Consider the following 15,131-nt stretch of genomic DNA (forward strand, 5'->3'; position numbering starts at 1 on the left):
ACGAGAAATATCCGTTTACAGGTATTCTTTGTCTCTTTACTACGCTGTCATTATTTTGAAGAACGTTATATCGAGATTTGATTGTTTATGTAAATTTAATAAATATATAAATAAACAACTAAAGATAAATTATTATATTTCAAAATAAACAACTCTGTTTCCTTTCTATGGTCAGTTTATATAGTCCCATCCATTGTGCCATTACATCAAGTGATGAAAAAATTATATTTGAAATGAGAATGGAGTGAAAGACAATCCTAACAATAGATATTGCTTACAACGTTACGCCCGTCCGTCCGTTAATGAATAATATATCCTCTTTTGTAAAATAACGTTTACGTGTGCTAAATAATTATTTTTATATGAAATTTTAATTATATTTTAAGTGATATTTGTACTACAGAAACATGGGTGATGAAGAGCCACAGGAAATGATCACTCTGCTGTAATGGATAATGACGAATCTGAAGAGATTCTGTTTGTTTGGTTGGGATAGTGCATGTTTTTATGTCGTGCCCACAAATGGCCGAGTAGGAAAAACCACCAAACACTTGCGCCTGACCAATGAGCACGTGCAATTTTCCGAATTTTCTTCAGGTGTCTAACACCTAAATAGGGACCATTCCCATAGAAAATCCTCTCGGAAAGGTATCCCCCTTCGCACATCACCCAAGTGTTGCGGTTACACATCCTATCAATGATGTCAACATGGCATCCTCTCTAGTTTCACGATAAGAAATTTTAAATGACGGGGGTCAGAATAATCGGAAAATGTGCACTACCTTAACCAATTTCGTCCCGAATTTTTATTGCTTATTGTTTACTTGTTAAATAAATTCCTAATCGACCAAAATTCGTTTCTAGAGACGAAGGATCATCTCGCAGAGTTGAAGCTTTAGGCTACTTTTATTGCAGATTTATGAATCCTGCTAGAACTTACAGTTTCTGTATCCCATCGATAATTCATTGCTAATATGTTAACCCGCTTCGTGCAATAGATAAAAAGTTTAATAAGCAATTTATGAAGCGTAAAAATTCCTACTTTATAGCGTGTGGGAATTATTAACGCTCTTTAAAACTTTAGCTATAAATAATAACCACCATTAATTCCAATCACGTGGTACGGAGCAAAATCGACCCAAGGTAATTTACCTTAAACTTTTTAAATTTAAAACTTCATAATGATGACGTTTAATGCTTTTAAAATTCTTAAAGGCAAATTTATTTGTCAGAATTCATACTCCGACCAGTTAACTGCAATTAAAATTACACAATAAATTCGATATAATTAACAGAGAATCTCGCTGAAGATTATTGAAGATCATAGAAAAAATGGTTTGGCCTTAAATCATAAGCTCGGAGATGCTTTGAAACAAATTTGCATACTCTTAAAGCCTCTTAAATCTTAACTTATATTGGTAACAGACAGTGAAACTTCTCTAAATTGGAAACCTGCTTCCATAAAAACGTGCCACTTAATGTGTGTTGCAGAATTTACGTTCCCACCTAAAAGAATTCAATTTTAAATATTGTCCACAATATACGAGTTTCGTGGGTGGCGTATAAAGTAGGCCTATATTGTATATCACCCAGTATAAAATGTATGTCATACTGTACGTCATATACAGAGTATAATATAAAATTTACTGTATTCAAAATGTGAGATGTAGTAATAAGGTAAATACTACCTTAGTATGAGATATGTACAGTTTATTATATGTATACAATATACAGAACAGTTTTGATGAGGGTGTAGAAATATTCATAAAGCAATTCCTTGATATTATTTAAATAACGAATTGTCTGAATTTTGTTAATACGATTGCCTTTAATTCCCTTGTTATGTATATATAACAAGGGAAAGTAAAGGCAATTGTACCAACAGAATTCAGAATCAATCAAATTTGATCCTCCGGATATTTTGCAAATCTCCACGTTTTGAGACTCCTGAAAACAAAAGTAAAAAAAGTGTTTGTGTGTTGGCGCGTCTATTTCGTTTAATATCTCACGATGAGGTAATGACGAAGAAACGAAATTTAGTATAGTAGCTTGTGTATAAGGGGCATTAATGCTATTAAATTTTGGTGGTTATAGGTCGAGGGAGTAAAGAGGGAGTAGTGTATTCGTGTATCGTATCTCGATTGGAGTCGGACTTAATAACGATTTTACTCGTTACAGCATTTACAACTTTTTATAAAACTCATCAATACCTTCAAAATTAAGCTTTTTGCCATTTTATAATAGTTAAAAATATAAAAAGTTTTTAAATAAAATACGAGAACAGATGGCCCCACCAGAATTTTAAATATTTTTTGCCGGAGAAAGTTACGCAACTCGCTGCTGGAATTTTTAAAAACGTTTTTATAATTTAGAAGCGGACTGTTTTGGTAGAGATTAAAAATGGAAGACATTTATATTGCAGTTATTTAATATGAACGGGTACAATGATCCGTTATTACCATGCGATTATTCGGAAAATCAACAGCGAGCATTTGTTTCAAATCGATCCACGCTTGTACTCTTAGTTACTCGATCAAAATGAACACACCATCGATCTTCCATGCCACTTTGAGCGAAAGTTTTCGTTAGAAATACTGCTATAGTATCAAAGTTTTAAGATCCACTAGTGGCCAAATGGATCAAATACTAACAGTCTGATTGTGGGTTCGAGTCTTACCATCGAGCTGGTACGTGGAATTTCCGGGTTTCCTTCACACCTCCAACGTTTGAATTCCCGAAGCAGTTTCCCTTTTAAGAAAGCAAAGGAGGAACTTTTCTCATTCTGCTCTCTCCTCTCAATCCATACTCAAATTCGACATTCTCTCTCTCATCTGTTGGAAGCTGACAGGAAAGGCAATTAAGAATATAATGGATGGAGAAAATCCTGGAGAACACGAATACGAGAGGCTAAGAGATAAAGACGTAACGAATAGAGAAAAATGGCATATAAGATTTAAAGAAATTATGGTTATGATCTAAAGAAGCGAGGAAATTCTCAACCTTTTGATATTTTAAAGATTAGAAATTCGGACATTATTCTATGCGCATTGCATTTGCATACCAGAAGATAGAAGTACTCACTGTAATATTAGATGGCATAAGATCTATAATAGTAGTTAACAAAAGATTTATGTATGGTAATGTACTTAGGAAAATGCTTTGTTACTTATGAAATCCTTATTATTAAAATAAAACATCTTATGCACAATGTAGAGTCAATCTTAAGAGGTAAAATAAAATCATTCGTTGGAATACAAAGCTGACCATTTTCAAAAGAAGTTTTCGTTAAATAGACAATTGCGGGAAGATCTTGTTTATCAACTATTGTTCTTACAAGACCTTCAATAACAATTCGAGTTACTACACTTTCTTCGCCAGTCTATGCTAAAAACTACATGATTTATAACAATTCTTCACGTTGTTTGTAAAAATCAATAAAAATTAAAAACTCGAGAATTTCCATTTAATTCTGTTGTAACAATAAACTATGGAAACCGTATTACTTGAAACGGATCGTAAAGATGATCTACGAAAGTAGACCATGCAAATTTATGGTGTACGAAGTAGACCATGCAAATGAAGCGAAATTAATCCTTGTATTAAATTGCTGCGGTTTTCATAACGGCGGATATCTCTTTCGTCATCTCGGTCACAGCCTTTATTCCTCCCTTCTGTAATTTCGTGGAGTGATACAAACTTAATTTTTATTGCTTATAAATCACGTAGTGCAGTGACGAAGAGTTACTACAAAGTAACTCGAAACGTACTTTTATGGTCTGGCGAGACTCGTAGTCGGTAAATAAAAATCCTTCTACAGTTGTCTCTTTAGAGTGTACTTTAAAATTGCAAAACTGTGAATTAGGAAGATACTTCATATTTAAATACAGTAAAATCACTCGACCCTTAAACGTTGGCAGAAATCCATAGACACGTTTAACACCTATTCTTATTCTTTATTTCAGTTTGGGGATTTCTTTTATCTGTTGTATCGGCCGAACGAGGGGCATAACGAGGATTTCGAGTCCAATAAAAGGATGAGTAAACCTAGATTCGTGGCTTAAAGTTCGATATAACGGATGCGAGAAGAAAGTTTCTTCCATCATTAAACGCATCCGTAGGTTTTTCTACGGAAGAAATAAATTTAATAGTTACAGAATACGGATTACGTAATACGCCCATCAATACAATGAACTTAAAATTAGTGATTTGCAATCAATTTTAGATGAGAAAATCAATTGGCTTTCTCATGAAATATTGCAGACGACTGAAATTTTAATAAGAACGAACGAAATCCGATAAGAATAAATTCGTTTATTGTTATTCGAACAGTGTAGAAGCGAATGAATTTAGATGTTAGAATTATTCGCTCGTCTGTAGATATAACTGTGAAAGTATTGTGCTGTCCGAATAAAGGATTTAACTTTTCAATAGTTATATATGGAGTCCTTTGCGTCGTGTGTTTCGTAGAATATATCTTCTTTATGAACAATCGATTGGGGAATATCTTGAAAAAGGTAAGAATGCCAGAAAAGAAGTTGGGATTAAAACGGCTCGGCGTGTGAGAAGAATGAAAGGAACTTCGAAAGAGAAGGCAATTGAAGAGTTACAATTGAAATGCATCGGAGATGACGTAAAATATCTTCTTTCTACGCATTGATTAAAATTATCTAAGAGTAAATAATTGAAGCAACGATCAATTATTTATCGTCACAATTCCGGGCTGCAATTTTTAATCATATTTTAATTTAAAAATCCACGCGATTTCCGGTACAGACCGGAAGTTTGTATAAAGATCGGGTCTCCGACTCCTAAATTTTCCATATATGGTATCGATTTTCGTCTACCTTATTCCTTTTTCGACATTAACAAAGGACGAACAGACAAACGGACGACAGTGGAAATTTATAGGTCTGCAATTTAAAAACTGTGGCCCAATAATGTCTCTTATTAAAGACAATTGATTAGGAAAATAAACTTGAATTTTCGTTTATTTTTCTTGTATTTTATCAATCAGTCGTAGACTAAATGATGTGGTTTGATAGAAGACGACGAGGCAGACATGGACGATCTGCCGAAGGGGGAAGTGCCTCTGGGAAGAGTTTTTTAGGAAAGTGGTCGCTATTTAGATGTTGGGAACGTGAAGGAAACCCGGTAAACTCCGCATGACCAGCCTGAGCCTGAGCAGACGCAAATCCACGATCAGTGTTAGGTATTTTTATCCACCCGCCTAATCAGAAGTAGAAAGACGGCGATCTGTTGAAATACTTCTTTGGAAGCTCGTTTCGTCGAACTGATTAAGCAACATGATTGTTTACATAATGTCAGTTTTTTTAAACTCTTTCCGTTCTGTGGGCACTAAGAGGGCCTCTTTTAGAAGGCCCATTATGGGTGGTCCGTTCGGATATGTCGCGCCCCGTCCCTCACCACCCGGTGGGGGTGAGGAACGGGGCCCGACATATCCGAACGGACCACCCCCCGAAAAATTCCTGGGGATTATTCGACCTGATCGGATTCGATCCCGGGTTCCCCAGAGCGGTAGGCTGCCACCTTGACCGCTCGGCCATCCGACCTCCATAATGTCAGTTTTATAGAATCTCGTCGGAAAGGCAAGAATCGGAGAAAAATTATTGAAAGTTAAGAGTAATTTATGTGTTTAAAAAGTTCTGCAACAGCCGACAGCAACAATTGCTGTCGCGGCTAGAAAGTGCAACCGTGTAAACTTACCTTCTTCAGAAATTTCGGTTATCTTTATCGCAGTTAATCCCATCTTGCACATAACGGCGAACCAATCGGATGAATCGCTTTGTTACGTCACAAAAAAGGCATAAAACGTGAAATTAAGAAAGTAGAAAGTATATCGAGATCTAAAACCCGTCTTTGCATGTCTTGTCACCACTCGCAGCACACCCCTGAAAATTGTAAAATAGTCATAGTGAATGATAATAATATTATTATTTCTATATTAAATCGCTATGTTATTTCTATAAAATCTATACTTCGTGTTATAACAATTCCTTCAACATGCTTTCGCTTAACCTGTAAGGCCCTAGAAAACAAATGGACACATTCATTCTATCATTGCATAAAATGTAATGCACCTAATTACACTTGGAAAACTGTATGAGATACTGTAGTGTAACTATATTTACTAAACACCCGAAATACAGTAAACGTACAGTATTAACTAAAATGTGTTATTCCTGCGTAACGCTTATTTTAAATATGGGAAAGTATAAAAACTGTTTGCAACATCATCCAAAAACTAAATTTTTGGACCTTGCAACGCAATGGCTTTAGAGGCAAGAGACGCGAAAGCACTGTTGCCACATCCTTAACACACTTTCCATTATACCCAGATTTTTCCACCAGACAGACAAACGCTAGCCAAGATTTTTACGATAATTTCCAGTTCTGCAATATGAGGTCAGACCTGGCAGTTGCCTGGTCAAATTCCTCAAATTTCTTAACTTAAAACAATTTATATCTACAATAATTGTCTCTTACGATGTGCTCAATTAATGATCGATAAAATGAAAGTTGCGGGAGAAATTTTAAGTTTTAATGGCTTCGTATGTCGGCCTTTGTACAGTACTTGTATGTTTTTAAAAAGGTATACAAAGGCCTGCGTACGAAGCCATTAAAAGTTAAAAAATTTCTTGAAAAATACCAAACTAGTCTCATTGAAAAAAAAAAACTTTACACTTTTCTTCTAGACAAGTTTAGCCAACGTCGAAGAAACTAACGATAAAAAAACAGTTTTTTCGTTAAAAATTCACCTATAAGGACCCACACATCGCAGTGATTTCCCTCACGTGCATTAACTGCGACAAACAAAAATATAAATGGTGAAGAAAACGATTTTCTGTACGTCCCGGAACACAAATAGAAAAAAAAAGAAAGCATATGCGATATAAACGGAAGGACAATCGATATAAGAGAATAAATATAAGTAAATATAAAATTTTGAATTATTTACAACTTAAAAATATTCGATACGGGCGCATTTCTTATGTAAATACAGTATAATCTTTATTAAATATAGGCCCTATTATTTTAAAAGATTATATTGATATAATATTAAAATCAATTAATCAGAGTAGTTTTTACATAAAGTTACAGATAAAATTAAGGAATGAGCTTCGTCGTTACATACAGGGGCGGCCCAAAAGTCATTTAACCAAGCTTTTAAAAAAGGCGCATTATCCCAGTAAGTGACATTTGCACAATTTATTTATATTCGGTAAAACAATAGTTTGGGGGAAGCAGTCTGAAAAACGTAGAAACAAGTACTGTACAGTGAAACTCGTGTAAAAGACCACTTTTGCTCAGAATCATTGGTGGTCTCAAAGTATGGGTTTCACTGTATATTGGTAGTTGGTTATTACGTTATACTGCACACTCCAATAAACAATCTACATTATACTGTACAGTATTTCGTATAATAGTAAATTATGCAATGTATTATTCATTGTATTACATTATACTGTACTGTAGTCATTGGCTATTACATTAAGCTGTATAGTGATCATTGGACATATTGCTGTACATTATACAATATATTGCATTATGATGTGCGTTATACAGTATTTTCGTCTTTACTTTGTACAGTATATTAATCATTACATTATGCTGTAAATTATGCAGTATATTGGTAATTATCTTACGTGGTCTAAAAGTAGGGGTTTCACCATATATTGCGGAGACGAGTTTATGAGAAACAAATTAGAAAATTCGTTACAGTGTTAACGAAATTGTGGAAAGTATAAGTTCATTAGATACGACAAGCAATTATGCTGATTTTCTCACAGAGTTTAACTCGACACGATTAAAAGATAATCAATTATTAAGTGACAAATGGCACGTACAGTACAATACTTTCCCTTTTACTCCGATCGAATTAATTACTTTCAATTGATGCAATCCTTAACCGTAGAAGATGAGATTATTATTTCAATCACTATCCGAGTTATCCTTGTGTTATCGTATCCGCTCCAAATGATAACAAATTATAAATAAATAATACAGATTCGAACATAATTATATTTCGCATCGCTGGTTAATCAGTGATTGATTAAAGTGCAAGAAATGTTAAAATAGAAGAAAGAGGCGTGCTGGGAAAATCAATTCTTTACTTTGTTTTCCAGCTATCGAAACTGCTGTCTCTACACTAAATATTAATAATACGGTTGACTATCCTAGACGACGTCTTAAAGCATTCTCCGTAAATTTTACTTGCTAATAAACACCGTTTAATTCTCCATTCCTCCTTTTATTTGCCAGAATGTAAATCTTTTACGATTTCTGACACCCACTATTGTCGCCTGCAGCTGGATTTCTCAACAATATTCCGGAATGAGCTTCGTCGTTACATACAGGGGCGGCCCAAAAGTCATTTAACCAAGCTTTTAAAAAAGGCGCATTATCCCAGTAAGTGACATTTGCACAATTTATTTATATTCGGTAAAACAATAGTTTGGGGGAAGCAGTCTGAAAAACGTAGAAACAAGTACTGTACAGTGAAACTCGTGTAAAAGACCACTTTTGCTCAGAATCATTGGTGGTCTCAAAGTATGGGTTTCACTGTATATTGGTAGTTGGTTATTACGTTATACTGCACACTCCAATAAACAATCTACATTATACTGTACAGTATTTCGTATAATAGTAAATTATGCAATGTATTATTCATTGTATTACATTATACTGTACTGTAGTCATTGGCTATTACATTAAGCTGTATAGTGATCATTGGACATATTGCTGTACATTATACAATATATTGCATTATGATGTGCGTTATACAGTATTTTCGTCTTTACTTTGTACAGTATATTAATCATTACATTATGCTGTAAATTATGCAGTATATTGGTAATTATCTTACGTGGTCTAAAAGTAGGGGTTTCACCATATATTGCGGAGACGAGTTTATGAGAAACAAATTAGAAAATTCGTTACAGTGTTAACGAAATTGTGGAAAGTATAAGTTCATTAGATACGACAAGCAATTATGCTGATTTTCTCACAGAGTTTAACTCGACACGATTAAAAGATAATCAATTATTAAGTGACAAATGGCACGTACAGTACAATACTTTCCCTTTTACTCCGATCGAATTAATTACTTTCAATTGATGCAATCCTTAACCGTAGAAGATGAGATTATTATTTCAATCACTATCCGAGTTATCCTTGTGTTATCGTATCCGCTCCAAATGATAACAAATTATAAATAAATAATACAGATTCGAACATAATTATATTTCGCATCGCTGGTTAATCAGTGATTGATTAAAGTGCAAGAAATGTTAAAATAGAAGAAAGAGGCGTGCTGGGAAAATCAATTCTTTACTTTGTTTTCCAGCTATCGAAACTGCTGTCTCTACACTAAATATTAATAATACGGTTGACTATCCTAGACGACGTCTTAAAGCATTCTCCGTAAATTTTACTTGCTAATAAACACCGTTTAATTCTCCATTCCTCCTTTTATTTGCCAGAATGTAAATCTTTTACATTTCTGACCACTGTCCTCATTGGCTGGTTTCTCACATATTCCATGTTAATACGTAACTTAAAAACACCATAAAGCTTTTTCGCGAATCTAAACTCAAACAGCACGTGACCAATTTCATCTTTTGCCTACCTCAACGAATTCATTTTTGGTCATGCGCAATACGTTTTTTAAAGTGCTTCCTCTAGAAAATCTTCCCTAAAAACTCCTTTCGAAACACTAAAAATTAAACTATACCCAAATTTTAAATAGTTTTTAATTTCCTTCATTACTTTCTCGGCTGTTATAGGTCTATATAACAGAGGAAATTACGGCGATCGGGCAAAAAATACCCCCCCCCAGATTTTTACATTTTTAGACTCAGGACACCTTGAAACGTCAAGAAATGCAAAAAATTCGGGATTTCTTTTTTCTGTATGTATGTTAGTGAGTGAGTGTGTGTGTGTGTGGTACGATTTTGTTTACCCTGTTTGAAGCTTAACTCCTTTGCTTTCTGTCGAAAATTTCTGTTTTTTACAGGGAGGTTTGTGTATTAGGGATCGATGCTATTAAATTTTGGTGGTCGAGGGGTGAGGAGATAAAGGGGGTCGTGTGTCATATTTCCAATAGGGTCAAACTAAATGACGATTTTACTCGTTATTACTATAAAATCCACCCTTATTCTCAAAATTAAGCTTTTTTGCCATTTTATAAAATTAAAAATATAAAAGTTTTTAAAATAAAATATAACAGATGGCGCCACCAGATTTTGCAGGAAAAGTTAAGCAACTCGTTCTTAACCTTCCAATGCTAAAACTATTGAAATTGAATAAAAATTATTCACTATACTATACTAAATAATAATATTTTATCGAAATTTTACATAAAAATGTTATTTTAAATAAAATTTTAAGGTTATTTTTCGAGCATTTCGAACGACCAAAAAAATGGAAAGCTTAAATTCCATTCGATTTGCATACATTATTATTTCCCTGTGCATCTATTTAATTTATTTTCTTATCTGTTTACGTAGCCACAGATGGATAGATAATAAATTCAAATCGTATGTAAATAATATTTGACAAGTATCTTGCCAGCATTCAAATTTGATCATTTTTATGAGTATATTTATTGGAGAAGCGAAGAATTTATGCAGCGTGTATAATTAAAATTCCTTTTTTTCTCCCCCTCTTCTGTAGCTTATCTTTATCGAATTCTATTAATTAAAGCCGTTTTGTTCTTTAAATGCCATTCTCTAATCTTGTAAATAACGAGTGGAGACGAAGAATGGATTTTTGTTTCCGACATCTTTTAATTCTAGTTTTTGCCTCGTCTTGTGTTGGCCAGACCGAAGATTCATTCTGGTGTACAATTGGTGTTATTATTTAAAATTAATAAGCAGTTTCCTCTACACTTAATTAATAATAAGTACTGTACAACTACTTCAGTTACATTCTGGAATAAAATCCTCCAATCTTTATCTTTTCTTTTTTGGTTTATAATTACAAAATCTTCGCTAATTAATAACTGTTAAGCATTTTTTAATTGATGTTTTTCTTCCCTTTTAACGTCTCAAATCTAATAAATTTGTTTAGAAGTTGGTAATCTTCAAATCTTGCCAAAATTGAAGATCTTTCCCTGTATAAATTCGCTAAGACGGGAGCATTCTTACAGCTTGTAAATGGTGGTTTCAGACTGTTTGAATGCATATTTTCCATGAATTTATATAGATGAAGCTCACTAAATTCGGTATGAAACTATATATTATTTGAGGGTCCTCGTTTCTAAATTTCTGATGTTCACTAGGCTGAAAAGTGGTATTTTAATTTTTGTGCAAGTACAGATTTAGAAATTTGCCATCCTTCTTGATGAGTATGATTTCTATGTCGGTTTGTATACAGGATGATCATAATTGAAGTTTCCGTATTTGGACCACTCTGTAGGAGTTACCAATAAACGGATTCACATCAAAATTTGTATACACGATAAGCGAAGGATCCGGTAAAGAATTTTGCCAAAAATCCTTTACCGGATCGGCTTGAGACTGTTTACAGAAAAGTACAAGAAACATACCTTCTGCAGACGCTGTTTACTGATGAAAGGATTGTGCCCCCCATTGTTCGGGTGTTAATTATTTCTAATGCTTAAAATAACAGATTAAAACGTCACTTTAAAGATTGTTTTTTGTCATTTACTGTGTTTTGCTTTGTGTATTTGAACTAAATTTTTTTGGCAAAATCTTTTTCCGCATTCTTTCGGTAGTCTTTGTACAAACTTTGGTGGCAAATCAGCTTACTGGTTACAGCTACAGAGTACTGTGGATAAGGAAACTTTAATTATTGCCACCCTGTAAAAACTATCGTATAATGTTTCTTAATTATGATGAGATTAGGCTCATATCCTAGGAATTATGCCCCATAATTCGGGTAACAATTCAAAATGTAAAGAGAATAACAATTTAAAATAAATTAAGAAAATTAATACTGTAATTCAAAGATGCTTTTGTTGAAATCGTATCTCAATTCTTCGTTTTTATTGTTACTTACCGACTTAACCGTTGTTAAGATAAAACATATCTCCGTCCAATAATTAAAATATTTCGCACTAGTCATATAAAAGAATCTACAAAATTTAGTAATAACATTCACAGATTTATTACTAAATTTTATTGAATTTGTCGCTTTACTAAATGCATATTTGTTTGGAATTCAATCTACAAAATGAAAGTCCATTTACGGATTGTCCGTATGAATTCTATTAACAACTTGTCACCCAATATAATATTCGAATAGAGTGAAAGTTTATACATTAAATTTAATTAAAATATTTAAAAATTATTAAATTAAAATATTTTGTAATATTCGTACTTTTAATTCCTTAATCTGATGTAAATTTACTGTTTAAGGAATTTAATATAATATAATATATATAAGAATAATTTAGTTTATATATTTCATTATATAAACAACAGTTAAATTGTTTCGTTTTGTAGCCATTTTCTACGTAGAAACGATTGACAAATTAATAGAAGTAAACAAATATATACAATTTTTTATCAGAAAAATCAACTTTTAACCTTTCTCCTCTGGTATCAGAACATGGGATAATCACTCGCACCCCTGTCGAATCTTATTATTCGACTTTACCTCTTAATTTTAAGAAGCATTCTCGTTGCACACAACTCATTTTATTGTCGGAATTTAAATATAATTTACGATCCCATTGCATACTTTGGATTTTCCGAAACCCGGTTTACGCCGATTGGATATAATTTTAATCCCATTGTAAACTCAAACGATGGAATTTTACAGCATCCGTAATCATCAAACTATAAAATTATCTTCCTTCTACCGAATAACAAAACAAAATTCCACCCTTATACCAAATGCCATAATCGTAATCCACTTATCCGTTTATACGTATAGGCCTAATGAAGAGCGGCTATTTTACGATCGGGCCAACTAATTATCGAAGGATGCTTTATATTATCTGAATTTTGCTTATAATTAAAACGATGGTATCCCGGAATAAGTTTAAGCTTCATTGAAAATCTAAGTGCCAATTAGGATGCTATTTAAAAGAGAAATGAAGCGCGAAGAATGTTTTGCCAGAGACTAATTACCCCTTTTCGCATTATTCGAGTGTTTGGTGTGACTGATTAGAACACGCACCGTCAAACCGTAATAAACAAGACGTTTGAAAAATTCTTCTATGTTGAATTGAACACTTAACAGGTGTGACGAAAGCATAAACGTCGGCTTCTTTACAGGATTTTGACTCGAATAAAAATTGAGAAAACCTGTTTCTCAACTTATGTATTCGCGTTTTCCCCCTACAAAACTTCTTTCGGCATTTAAAAAAGTACGTCTGAGAGCTGTTCAAACCCCTCTGGGTTTTAATCACGTGCAGAAAAATTGAAAATTCGTGTAGAGCAAACTCAAATTTTCTTGTCATTTCTTGCCTTAAACATAAGATACTGCGCGTTATACGCCGGCAAATACGGTAGTTGAATAAGACAACAGTTTAATCTTTTAATTGGTTAACTACCATCCTGTATTATTATAATAAAAACACTTTATCCTCAAAGATAGTGTATAAAATGGGGGTGCAGGTGCATCTTATACGCAAATATGTTACATTATAATTCGCATTATACGTGAATTGTAACGTTTCTTAAATATTTAGAAAGAAAACAAAACGCAGCTAACTGAATTTTGAATCACCCTGTATTAAAGAATGAAACCATTTTTTATTTGATGAGTATTCTCGAGCATAACTTTACCCGAAATCATCTAGCCACTTATTGATATAATCATCTGAAGAAACTCTTTGTCAAAATAAAAAAAAGTAATCTGAAGGTGGAACAATAGATAAGCTCCTATTGTATTTGAGTTTAGACGATGCTTTCTACATTTCTTGTAGTGTAGTTGACTTCCATTGTGCAGTAAAAGCCTGAGGTTCGTACAGGTCGCGTGCCAGAGAGGTCACGAAGATAATGTAAGGAAGTCTGATGTTCTTCGAGAATTTCTAGTATAAAAATTATTGAGAAATATCTTATATTCCTCCTCTTTTCGTGAAAATTTTAGCCAAAAAAATGTAAATTATTAAAATTAAATATATATTATTACAAGATACGCAGGAATCTCGACTAATTTGACCATAGATCCATCTTATTTAATGTTTTATATTCTTGTAAAATCTCGTAAAGATGATAAAAATAGCAAAAAATAATTGAAAAATTAGAAAATTTTGCTCTATCTATTTACAGGAATCACATAAAAGTTTTTATACTAACATTTTATATTAAAAAAAAATTTAATTTTCTCTGAAATTTTAGCAAATTTTATTATTTTTTCCAGCAATTATTACATTTGTTAATTCTCTTAACAAATTAATAGCGATAAATCAAGAATTTTGGTACAAGTAATTGATTGAAACGAATTAAAAATGTACTTTTCAATTTATATTTTTATATTACTGGACAAAAAAAAATATATTTTTCTTCCTTATACATTTCTAAAAGCATATAAATTGTTTACGTCACGAAACCTCAGACACGAAGGATTGGGATTGGGGAAGGAAGGATAAAAAAATAAAATAAAAACACGAATAGAAACAGCAGACCACAATATCCTATGGTAAATGTATAGAAAATGGTTCTCGATCCTCTCGAGATAGAATCCATCACTTTAACCATAAAATACAAAATATTTTTACAAAAAAGTATACCTTACACTAACATTTCATTGCATACTTCTCGTAAATGTTTGGTATTTATAAAGCTTATATAATAACAGCTTATTATTATAGAGGTTATATTACAAAAGTAATTTCTTTTAAAATTCTTCTGATTTTAGAAGAATTTTAAGAGATATTTTCAAAGAAATTTTCAAAATTCACATATTAATTGTAATAAAGTAAATTTTTGAAGTATAAAAATCTATTTCATTTAGTTTTCTTTTATTAACCAACCAGATCTCCCACGAAGTTTCATTTAATTAAAGAAGAAATTCTCCCACTCCCTTCCAAGGCATTGATTTCTGGATATGGTTTCATAAAAATGAATTAAATGATAATTATCAAATGAATTTATCAGTAAAAAACACACAAAAATTTAAATTTTCATGTATAATTTAAT

At 32.6% G+C, this 15,131-nt stretch overlaps 1 protein-coding gene across 1 annotated transcript in view; it reads left to right on the forward strand.

The window, feature by feature from the left end:
• Positions 1 to 15,131, forward strand: part of LOC136989542 (uncharacterized) — a 116,849-nt gene that overhangs the window by 74,136 nt on the left and 27,582 nt on the right. The window lies entirely within an intron of this gene.

This window comes from Centruroides vittatus, unplaced genomic scaffold (assembly GCF_030686945.1).
Source record: "Centruroides vittatus isolate TY-2023 unplaced genomic scaffold, ASM3068694v2 scaffold_654, whole genome shotgun sequence".
In the NCBI taxonomy this organism is placed as follows: domain Eukaryota; kingdom Metazoa; phylum Arthropoda; class Arachnida; order Scorpiones; family Buthidae; genus Centruroides; species Centruroides vittatus.